An 11955-nucleotide genomic window follows, 5' to 3' on the forward strand; every position below is an offset into this window, starting at 1 on the left:
CTTGATGGACATGAGTTTGAGTGAATTCTGGGAGTTGGTGATGGACAGGGAGGCCTGGCGTGCTGTGACTCATGGGGTTGCAAAGAGTCGGACACGACTGAGCGACTGAACTGAACTGAAATGACTTAGATCACTGGTTCTCAAATGCTGCTGCTGCTAAGTCGCTTCAGTCATGTCCGACTCTGTGTGACCCCGTAGACGGAAGCCCACCAGGCTCCCCTGTCCCTGGCATTCTCCAGGCAAAGAACGATGGAGTGGGTTGCCATTTCCTGCTCCAATGCATGAAAGTGAAAACTGAAAGGGAAGTCGCTCAGTCGTGTCAGACTCTTAGCGACCCCATGGACTGCAGCCTACCAGGCTCCTCCGTCCATGGGATTTTCCAGGCAAGAGTACTGGAGCGGTGTGCCATTGCCTTCTCCATGTCAAATGTTAAGGTACACCAGAATCTCTTGAGGGCAGGGGTTGCTTGTTAAAATGTTGATTCTAAGTCTCCAGCCCTGGGCTCTGATTTGGAAGGTCTGAATGCATTTGTTGTTGTTGTTGTTTTTCTTTCTTTTTAATTTATCTATTTTTTAATTGAAGGATAATTGCTTTACAGAATTTTGTTGTTTTTTGTCAAACCTCAGCATGAATCAGCCATAGGTATACATATACCCCCTCCCTTTTGAACCTCCCTCCCATGTCCCTCCCCATCCCACCCCTCTAGGTTGATACAGAGCCCGTGTTTGACTTTCCTGAGCCATACAGCAAATTTCTGTTGGCTATCTATTTTACATACGGTAATGTAAGTTTCCATGTTACTCTCTCCATACATCTCAGCCTCTCCTTCCTTCTCCCCATGTCTGTAAGTCCATTCCCTCTGTTTCTCCATTGCTGCCCTGTAAATAAATTCTTCAGTACCATTTTTCTAGATTCCATATATATGCATTAGAATACAATATTTATCTTTCTCTTTCTAACTTACTTCTCTCTGTATAATAGGTTCCAGGTTCATCCACCTCATTAGAATTGACTGAAAAGCGTTCCTTTATATGGCTGAGTAATATTCCACTGTGTATATGTACCACAACTTCTTTATCCATTCATCTGTCAGTGGACATCTAGGTTGCTTCCATGTTCTAGCTATTGTAAATAGTGCTGCAATGAACAATGGGATACATGTGTCTATTTCAGTTTTGTTTTCCTCTGGGTATATGCCTAGTAGTGGGATTGATGGGTCATATAGTGGTTTTATTCCTAGTTTTTTTTTAAGGAATCTCCATACCATCTTCCATAGTGGCTATATCAATTTACATTTCCACCAACAGTTTAAGAGTGTTCCTTTTTCTCCACACCCTCTCCAGCATTTGTTTGTAGACTTTCTGACAGGTGTGAAGTGATATCTCATTGTAGTTTTGATTTGCATTGAGCAATGAGTGAGCAATGTTGAGCATCTTTTCATGTGTTTGTTGTCTATCTTTATGTCTTCTTGGGAGAGATGTCTGTTTAGGTCTTTTTCCCACTTTTTGATTGGGTTGTTGGTTTTTCTAGTATTGAGTTGTATGATCTGCTTGTATATTTTGGAAATTAATCCTTTCTCAGTTGTTTCGTTTGCTATTATTTTCTCCTATTCTGAGGGTTGTCATTTCACCTTGCTTGTAGTTTCCTTTGCTGTGCAAAAGCTTTTAAGTTTAATCAGGTCCCACTTGTTTACTTTTGTTTTTATTTCCGTTCCTCTAGGAGGTGGGTCATAGAGGATCTTGCTTTGATATATGTCATCAAGTGTTCTGCCTATGTTTTCGTCTAAGAGTTTTATAGTTTCTGGTCTTACATGTAGGTCTTTAATCCATTTTGAGTTTATCTTTGTGTATAGTGTTAGGAAATGTTCTAATTTCATTCTTTCACATGTAGCTGTCCAGTTTTCCCAGCACTATTTATTGAAGAGGCTATCTTTGCCCCATTGTATATTCTTGCCTCCTTTGTCAAAAGTAAGGTACCCATAGGTGCATGGTTTTATTTCTGGGTTTTCTATCTTGTTACATGGGTCTATTTTTCTGTTTTTGTGCCAGTACCATACTTTTCTGATGACTGTAGCTTTGTAGTATAATCTGAAGTCAGGAAGGTTGATTCCTCCAGCTCCAATCTTCTTTCTCAAGACTGCTTTGGCTATTTGGGGTCTTTTGTTTTCCATATGAATTGTGAAATTTTCTGTTCTAGTTCTGTGAAAAATGCCATTGGTAATTTGATAGGGATCACATTGAATCTGTAGATTGCATTTGGTAGTATAGGCATTTTCACAATATTGATTCTTCCTACCCAGTAACATGGAATATCTCTTCATCTGTTTATTTTTGATTTCTTTCATTAGTGTCATAATTTTTTTGTGTACAGTTCTTAGGTAAGTTTATTCCTAGATACTTTATTCTTTTTGTTGCAATGGTGAATGGGATTGATTCCTTAATTTCTCTCTCTGATTTTTCATTGTTAGTATATAGAAATGCAAGTGATTTCTGTGTATTGATTTTGTATCCTGCAACTTTGCTAAATTCACTGATTAGCTCTAGTAATTTTTTTGATACTATCTTTAGGGTTTTCTATGTACAGTATTATGTCATCTGCAGAGAGTGAGAGCCTTACTTCTTTTCCTATCTGGATTCCTTTTATTTCTTTTTCTTCTCTGATTGCTGTAGCCAGAACTTTCAAAACTATGTTGAATAATAGTGGTGAAAGTGGACACTCTTGTCTTGTTCCTGATCTTAGGGGGAATGCTTTCAGTTTTTCACCATTGAGAATAAAGTTTGCTGTAGGCTTATCATATATGGCCTTTACTATGTTGAGGAAGGTTCGTTCTATGCCCATTTTTTAAAGAGTTTTAATCATAAATGGGTGCTGAATTTTGTCAAAGGCTTTTTATGCATCTATTGAGATGATCATGTGGTTTTTATCTTCAATTTGTTAATATGGTGTATCACATTGATTGATTTGCATATATTGAAGAATCCTTGCATCCCTGGAATAAACCCAACTTGATCATAGTATGTAAGCTTTTTGATGTATTGCTGAATCCTGTTTGCTAAAATTTTGTTGAGGATTTTTGCATCTATGTTCATCAGTGATATTGGCCTGTAGTTTTCTTTTTTGTGTGTTGTCTTTGTCTGGTTTTGGTATCAGGGTGATGGTGGACTCATAGAATGAATTTGGAAGTATTCCTTCCTCTGCAATTTTTTGAAAGAGTTTAGGATAGGCATTAGCTCTTCTCTAAATGTTTGATAGAATTCTCCTGTGAAGCTGTCTGATCCTGGGCTTTTGTTTTATGGGAGATTTTTGATCACAGCATCAATTTCAGTGCTTGTAATCGGGTTGTTCATAATTTCTATTTCTTCCTGGTTCAGTCTTGGAAGATTGAACTTTTCCAAGAATCTCTCCATTTCTTCTAGGTTATCCATTTTATTGTCACACAGTTGTTCATAATAGTCTCTTAAAATCCTTTGTATTTCTGCATTGTCTGTTGTAACCTCTCCTTTTTCATTTCTAATTTTGTTGATTTGATTCTTCTCTCTTTTTTTCTTGATGAGTCTGGCTAAAGGTTTGTCAATTTTGTTCATTTCTCAAAGAACCAGCTTTTAGTTTTATTAATCTTTACTATTGTTTCTTTCATTTCTTTTTCATTTATTTCTGCTCATATCTTTATGATTTCTTCCCTTCTACTAATTTTGATCATTTTTGTTCTTCTTTTTCTAGTTGTTTTAGGTGTAAAGTTAGGTTGTCTATTCGATGTTTTTCTTGTTTCTTGAGGTAGGATTGTATTGCTATGAACTTACCTCTTAAAACTGCTTTTGCTACATCCCATAGGTTTTCAGTTGTCATGTTTTCATTTTCATTTGTTTCCAGAGGCTTTTTTATTTCCCTTTTGATTTCTTCAGTAACCTGTTGGTTGTTTAGAAACATATTGTTTAATCTCCATGAGTTTGTGTTTTTTGACAGTTTTTTTTTTTTCTTGTAATTGATATCTAGTCTCATTGCACTGTGGTTAGAGAAGATATTTGTTATAATTTCAATTTTCTTAAATTTACTGAGATTTGATTTGTGACCCAAGGTGTGGTCTATCCCGGAGAATGTTCCACGTGTACTTGAGAAGAAGATATATTCTGCATTTGGATGGAATGTCCTGAAGATATCAATGAGATCAATCTCATCTAATGTATCATTTACTTGTGTTTCCTTATTAATTTTTTGTTTTGATCATCTGTCTATTGGTGTGAGTAGGGTGTTAAAGTCTCCTACTATTATTGTGTTACTGTCAATTTCTCCGTTTATGTCTGTTAGTGTTGTCTTACGTATTGAGGTGTTCCTATGTTGGGTGCATAGATATTTACAATTGCTATGTCTTCCTCTTGGATTGATCCCTTGATAATTGTGCAGTGTCCTTCCTTGTCCTTTATAGTACTCTTATTTTAAGGTCTATTTTGTCTGATATGAAGATTGTTACTCTAGCTTTCTTTTGCTTCCCATTTTCATGGAATATATTTTTCCGTCCTCTCACTTTCAGTCTATATGTGTCTTTAGGTCTGAAGTGGGTTTCTTGTAGACAGCATATATATGGGTCTTGTTTTTGTATCCATTCAGTCAGTCTGTGTCTTTTGGTTGGAGCATTTAATCTGTTTTCGTTTAAAGTAATCATTTTTATATATATGTGTATATATATATATATATATATATATATATATATATATATATGTTCCTATTGCCATTTTCTTAACTGTTTGAGGTTGATTTTGTAGATCTTTTTCTTCTTTTGTATTTCTTAACTATATAAGTCCCTTTAATATTTATTGTAAAGCTGGTTTGATGGTACTGAATTCTCTTAACTTTTGCTTGTCTGAAAAGCTTTTTATTTCTCCATCAATTTTGAATGAGATCCTTGCTGGGTACGGTAATCTTGGTTGTAGATTTTCCCCTTTCAGTACTTTAAATATATCCTGCCATTCCCTTTTGGCCTGCAGAGTTTCTGCTGAAAGATCAGCTGTTAAGTGTATGGGGTTTCCCTTGTATGTTACTTGTTGCTTTTCCCTTTCTGCTTTTAATATTCTTTCTTTGTGTTTAGTCTTTGTTAGTTTGATTAGTATGTGTCTTAGTGCGTTTCTCCTTGGGTTTACCCTGTATGGGACTCTTTGCACCTCTTGAACTTGATTGACTATTTCCTTTTCCATGTTGGGAAAATTTTCAACTATAATCTCTTCAATAAGTTTCTCATACCCTTTCTTTTTCTCTTCTTCTTCTGGGACCCCTATAATTCGAATGTTGGTGCATTTGACATTGTCCCAGAGGTCTCTGAGACTATCCTCAGCTCTTTTCATTCTTTTTACTTTATTCTTCTCTTCAGAAGTTATTTCCACCATTTAATCTTCCAGCTCATGGATTCGTTCTTATGCTTCAGATATTCTGCTATTGATTCCTGCTAGAGTATTTTTAATTTCAGTAATTGTGTTGTTTGTCTCTGTATGTTTATTCTTTAATTCTTCTAGGTCTTTGTTAATTGATTCTTGCATTTTATCCATTCTGTTTTCAAGGTTTTTGATCATCTTTACTATCACTATTCTGAATTCTGTTTCAGATAGTTTGCCTATTTCCTCTTCATTTATTTGGACTTCTGTGTTTCTAGCTTGTTCCTTCATTTGTGTAGTATTTCTCTGTCTTTTCATTATTTATTTATTTTTTTAAACTTACTGTGTTTGGGGTCTCCTTTCCCCAGGCTTAAAGGTTGAATTCTTTCTTCCTTTTGGTTTCTGCCCTCCTAAGGTTGGTCCAGTGGTTTGTATAAGCTTTGTATAGGGTGAGATTTGTGCTGAGTTTTTTTTTGTTGTTGCTGTTTGTTTGTTTGTTTTTCCTCTGATGGGCAAGGCTGGTAATCCTGGGCAAGGTGGTAATCCTGTCTGCTAATGATTTGTATTTTTGTTTTGTTTTTTGTTTAGATGAGGGGTCCTGCACAGGGTGCTATTGGTGGTTGGGTGATGTCGGGTCTTGTATTCAAGCAGTTTCCTTTATGTGAGTTCTCACTATTTGATATTCCCTAGTGTTAGTTCTCTGGTAGTCTAGCGTCTTGGAGTCAATGCTCCCACTCCAAAGGCTCAGGGCTTGATCTTTGATGAAGCCACTTTCTTCATAGAATTCCCAATTCCTTCAAATTCCATCAGTCTGGTTACCAAATACTTTCTTCTGGCTTCTGCTGGTGGCCAGCCATCCCTTGGCTTAAGGCAGAATAACTCCAGTCTCTGCCTCAGGATTCACATGGTGTTCCTCCTGGTTTGTGTCCACATTTTCCTCTTCCTCTCTCAGTCGGCCTGAATGCATTTTTAATAAGCATCACAAGGTGATTTTGAGGAACGTGTTCTGTGGAGCTCAATTTGAACAAACAAAAACCCCGATGAATAGGAACGAACACAAGCAGTTCAAAATACTCTTTTTAAAGTGTGTATTTGGAGTTTCCCAGTTGACCACAGGGTAGTAAAGCCAAGAGTCGTATTTCCTTAGAGAGAGATCCCTGGGTCCTGAGACTGCCTTTTTTCTTGATTATGAGTGAGACTGAGAAAGTGTTTTTACCTTTGTTCTATATTCTTTGAATTTTTTTTTTTTTTTAAGCGCAGGACTTCTGCTTTCTAGAAGGTGGGATACACATTCTTTTTGCTATTTCTCTGGTTCAATACAACAAAAAACTCTTGACATTCTATATGAAACAGTCATATGAAGACTTGGAAAGATGGAGAGAAGAAGACAGCCCATCTAGGGATTTTAGGACCCAAGGAATGAGTTGGTGGTGAGTTCTGTGGGTTTCCTTTTTGCCTCAGATAGCCTAGACTTGGACCTGAGGAAGGTGGCAACCCAGAACTGGTAATGAATGCAGACATAAAAGCCCCAAGAAAAGCCTGCTTTCTTTAGCCAAAGACCAGAAAACGGACAGACTAGAATGACAGAAAATGTTTAGACAAAAACTGCCTTAGACAAAAACTGCTTTACTCCAGTTTACTCGCATTACAGAAAAAAAAAAAAAAAAAAGTGGCCTCACCCCTATCCCCATCAGCAAAGACCAAGTGGAAAGCTGAGATTTCCATCTCACCATGTTGTAGTGAAGCACTCAAGCCGCCTGTCAGAGTGGCATCAGAGGAGGTGTGGGGGAGAGTGAAGACCTCAGTGCTGCCCAGCAGTAATGAGGCCACCTCCCCTCACGGTGTCACTAGAAACCACGTGGATGCCAGTGACAAAGCATTGATACCTCTTGGCCAGCAAGGTACCAGCAGAGCCTGAGTGGGGAGATGGGGCTTCACGCCCCACTCAGCAGCCCTCCAAGGTGTGAAAGGAAGCTCAGGGGTAACCTGGGCTTTTACCACTACCTGGCGGGAGTATGACAGCATCTCCTCTTCCCCTAACAAATGTGTCAGAGGAAGCCAGCTAAGACAGAGCATTTACATAGGACCCAGAGTCTCATAATACTCCAAATGTCAAGGTTTTAATAAAAAATCACTCATCAGACCAAGAACCAGGAAGATTTCAAACAGACTGAAAAAAGATGATCAATAGACATTGTACCACTTTCTCAGGGTGGCCAAAACATAATACTAAAAACTGCATTGCTTAAAAACAAAAGAAACTTACGGTCTCAGTTTTGGAGCCTAGAAATAAAAAATCAAGGTGTTGGCAGGGCCATTTTCCTCTTCAACCCTTAGGTTTATTTCAATCACCCTATATTTAATAAACAGTTGAATTTATCATGTAAAAACTCTCAGGAAATCTTCAGGCCCAAGTAGCTGCTATAGTGTTGCAAAGGGTCTGAGAGGACTTAGCAACTGAACAACAACAGCAGGCACTACACTGCCTTGATTAGCTGACAAAGGCAATGGCACCCCACTCCAGTACTCTTGCCTGGAAAATCCCATGGACAGAGGAGCCTGGTAGGCTGCAGTTCATGGAGTCGCTAGGAGTCGGACACGACTGAGCGACTTCACATTCACTTTTCACTTTCATGCATTGGAGAAGGAAATGGCAACCCACTCCAGTGTTCTTGCCTGGAGAATGCCAGGGACGGGGGAGCCTGGTGGGCTGCCGTCTCTGGGGTCACACAGAGTTGGACATGACTGAAGCGACTTAGCAGCAGCAGCAGCCTGTACTTTGCCCAGATTGGCTAACTCCTAGACTGAACGTTGATGTGATTGGCTGCCTCCTAGCCTGTACTTGGTCCAAATTGGCAGATTCGTAGCCTGTACATTGTCCTGATTGGCTGACAACTAGCCCATACTTTGCCATCATTGGCTAACTCCTAGACTGTATGTTGATGTGATTGGCTGACTGTTAGCCTGTACTTGGTCCTGATTGGCTGACTCCTAGAAGGTAGTTTACCCTGATTGGCTAACTACGACCCTATACTTTGCCCTGATTGGCTGCATACTAAGCAGTAGTTTGCCTGGATTGGCTGACTCCTAAATTATAGCTTGCTCGGATTGGCTGACTCCTAACAAGTTGTTTGCCCTGATAGGCTGACTCCTAGCCTGTACTTTGCTCTAAGTGGCTGATAGTTAGCCTATAGTTTTCCATGATTGGCTGACTTCTTATTTGGCCCTGATACGTTGACTCCTAGTCTGTACTTTGCCCTGATTGGATGACTCCTAGCCTGTACTTTGATGTGATTGGCTAGATGTTAGGCTGTATTTTGTCCTGACAAAGACCTGAGAGCTGTGACGCGCTGAGGGCTTTAACGTCCGTCACTCCAAATCTTTGTTGTGAGGAGACTAAGAACCGAGGAACATACACTCGCGTGACATCTATGGTGCCATGACTCGGGTTTAACCTGGCTGAAACAACCTCCGCGCGGAAGAGGCCAAGCACAGCAGGAGCCCAACTCAGCGAAGCTCCGGCGCTAGAAACAGAAGGTGAAGAAACCCAGCACAGGGAAAGGCCCATCGTGCTGGAAACCGGGACAGCGAAAAACGAACTCAGCAGAAAGCCCACGCGGCCTAGTCTCAGATTCCAGAAGACCTCCGGTTAAGGTAAGAGGTCCTCGCTCCTATGGCTGGAGGGACCTTTACAATCTCTCGTTTCTTGTTTCCTCGAACCTCCCGTGAACAGGCCGGTGGCAGGGGCACAATTGAGGGACTCTGGAGAGGCTACTCCTCAGCATGTCCCAAAGGCGCTATCTGCTGAGCCTCAGTTTCACCTCAGGATGAAAAGGATGGACTCAGTCCTCACTGTCAGGGTATCCCTGAATGTAAGCTAGTCCTAAGCTGTCTGGGTTTCATTCACAACAGGGTTTTTTTTTTTTTTTCACAACAGGGTTTAAGGAGTGAAGCTAGTGAGTCTTCTTAAGTGGCCTGTCCTTGTAAGTTCATACCAGTCAATCAAATCCTTGGCCTGTATGCCCATTGCTCTCTGCCATCTACAGACACCTTTCCTTGTGGCATCTTCCATAATGCCTGGTGGGGGTTCTTCTGTCCTTTCTCTTCTTTTTTTTTTTTTTTAAATCCATCCTCTGACAAAGGCTTTACTGACAATTTTCCATACAGTTAGTCAAAAAATAAAAAAATACAGAACACAGCAGACAGTATTTCATACACTAGAAGCCGACATGACAGAAGTCCCTTCTCATCACGGTAAAAAAAAAAAAAAAAACCAAAAAACCCAAACCTAAGAACTTAGTTTTTGGTGGGGAGATAGGACTTTGGTCCCCTACCAAATGAAATGGAGTAACCCAGCAGAGAATTCAAATCAAGGGTGTAGTATGGGCTGGAGGGGCAGGGCAGCGGTGGTCAGATTTTAAAATAACTGCTTTAATGACAAACAGGCTGGAAAAGCCAGGCTCGGGCTAAGCTGTGTCTCTCACTATAACTATCACCATGTGCTCCTCCTCTAGCTTGCCCAATGTCCTCAGCGCTGACTGGAGGTACTGCTGTGAGAAGTCACAGGGCGGGAAGGCGTAGAGCATGCCTGTGCTGTCTCTGCCCTTGGATCCACCCACTGGCAGGCTGATCACCCCTGCAGCCTGCTTCTGTTTCAAGTAGGAGACCAGGTTCCTGAGAAGCCGCCTCTGTAGGCCAGGCTCCACCGTAGGCATCCCCTCAGAGCCAGGCCCACTGGGGGTCGCCTGGGTGACCAGGAGCACTGCGTAGCCATTGGGGCTCCCCTGCTTGATGCGTCGTGTGACCTCATCGAGCTTGGGCTGGTCCAGGCGAAGGCGCTGGGCAATCTTCAGCTGGGTCAGCTTACTCCCGGAAGTATGGTCTTTGAGGAGACTGCTGATCACCCCCTGGTCCCCCTCTAGGATGTGCATAGATGTCAGGAAGCAGCTGTTTTTCAACACCAGAAGCCCGTTCCAACCCAGCTGCAGCGTCTGGGCATACTCTGAAAGATTCTTGAGCTTTTTGGTCTCGTGTTTTTGCTCTTCCAGAGGCTTGGGCTCGGCCTCAGTGGTCCGATGATTGCGCTCGCTCTCTCGGGTCTTCTTCCCCTGGGAAGAGTCGGGAGCCTCGTGGTGGTGGTGGTGGCTCCACTCCTCCGCCGTGTCGGCTGTTGCTGAGGGAGTTGCTGCTGGACTCCTTGGTCCCTTCACTGGAATGGTTTTCCTTGTGGCTACGCTCAGGGGTGCGGTCGGAGCCTCGGTCCGCAGGCTGCCCACCACCCTTGGTCCTGCTCCGCTCCTCATAAGGGGAGTGGGTGGCCCTTCCGCGATCACTGGAGAGGCTCCGGCGCTTCCACGTGTCCTCCCAGGCCTTGAGTCCTTTCTCTTCTGTGTGCCAAGGATCACACCAATGAAACTGTGAGCACCGGTCAGATATTTAGCAAATTTTCTGGAGGGTTATGTAGGGGATTCCTTGGCACGTTTTCCCCACTGCTTTTTTCCTCCTGTCCTTCAGCTCTCTCTGCTTAACAGGCAGGCGGTACTAATGCTTTGAAATCATATAATATGTTGTGCGTGTGTGCTCAGTCACTGTCTTGTCCCACTCTAGCACGTCCCACTGCAGCACGAGAGGCTCCTCTGTCCGTGGGATCCTCCAGGCAAGAATACTGCAGCGGGTTGCCATTCCCTTCTTCAGGGGTCTTCCTGAGTCAGGGATCAAACCTGGGTCTCCTGTCTCTTGTATTGGCAGGTGGGTTCTTAACCACTAGCGCCACCTGGGAAGCCCTATAATACATTGGGATTTCTAAAAGGGTTTTGCATGTGATGCAAGCATCAACATAAATGGAAAATCTGAGAGCGGGAATTGTAGGAAGTCTCCAGAGGAGGCTGTAAAATGACATTGAGTGAAGAAGGAGAATTCTTCCCAATTTGAGAAGGGCCAACTGCCAGGGAAAGGAAATGAGCTCTCTTTCCCCTGGAAAAATTGGTGAAGGCTCACAACCTTTATATCTTGTCTGGAAAGCAAGCCACTGTGTTAAGATATGGTAGTATTCTGCCTACCATGATTTCCCATCTCTACTTGGGAGAGGCCATTGCTCTCTGCCATCTACAGACACCTTTCCTTGTGGCATCTTCCATAATGCCTGGTGCTGGGCTTTCCATTTATATTCGCTGTACAGATATATAAGAAATTTTTAGTTTTTTACTTAGTTGTTTTTCCTCTTTTGCTTTTAGTCAGATGCACCTCAGGATGCTTCCCTGGTGGCTCAGACGGTAAAGAATCCACCTGCAATGCAGGAGACCTGGATTCAATCCCTGGGTTGAGAAGATGCCCTGGAGGAAGGCCTGACAACCCACTCTAGTATTCTCCCCTGGAGAATCCCATGGACAGAGGAGCCTCGTGGGCTACAGTCCACGGGGTCACAAAGAGTTGGACACAAATGAGCAACTAACACTTTCAGTTTCACCTCAGGATGAAAAGGATGGCCCCAGTCCTCACTGTCAGGGTATCCCTGAATGTAAGCTAGTCCTAAGCTTTCTGGGTTTCATTCACAACAGGGTTTAAGGAGTGAAGCTGGTGAGTCTTCTTAAGT

General features: G+C 42.0%; 1 pseudogene; it reads right to left on the reverse strand.

Moving 5' to 3' along the window:
* Positions 1-9488: 9488 nt before the first annotated feature.
* Positions 9489-11435, reverse strand: LOC113888209 (annotated as a pseudogene).
* Between the last annotated feature and the right edge of the window lie 520 nt (positions 11436-11955).

Source organism: Bos indicus x Bos taurus, chromosome X, assembly GCF_003369695.1.
Source record: "Bos indicus x Bos taurus breed Angus x Brahman F1 hybrid chromosome X, Bos_hybrid_MaternalHap_v2.0, whole genome shotgun sequence".
Classification (NCBI taxonomy): Eukaryota; Metazoa; Chordata; class Mammalia; order Artiodactyla; family Bovidae; genus Bos; species Bos indicus x Bos taurus.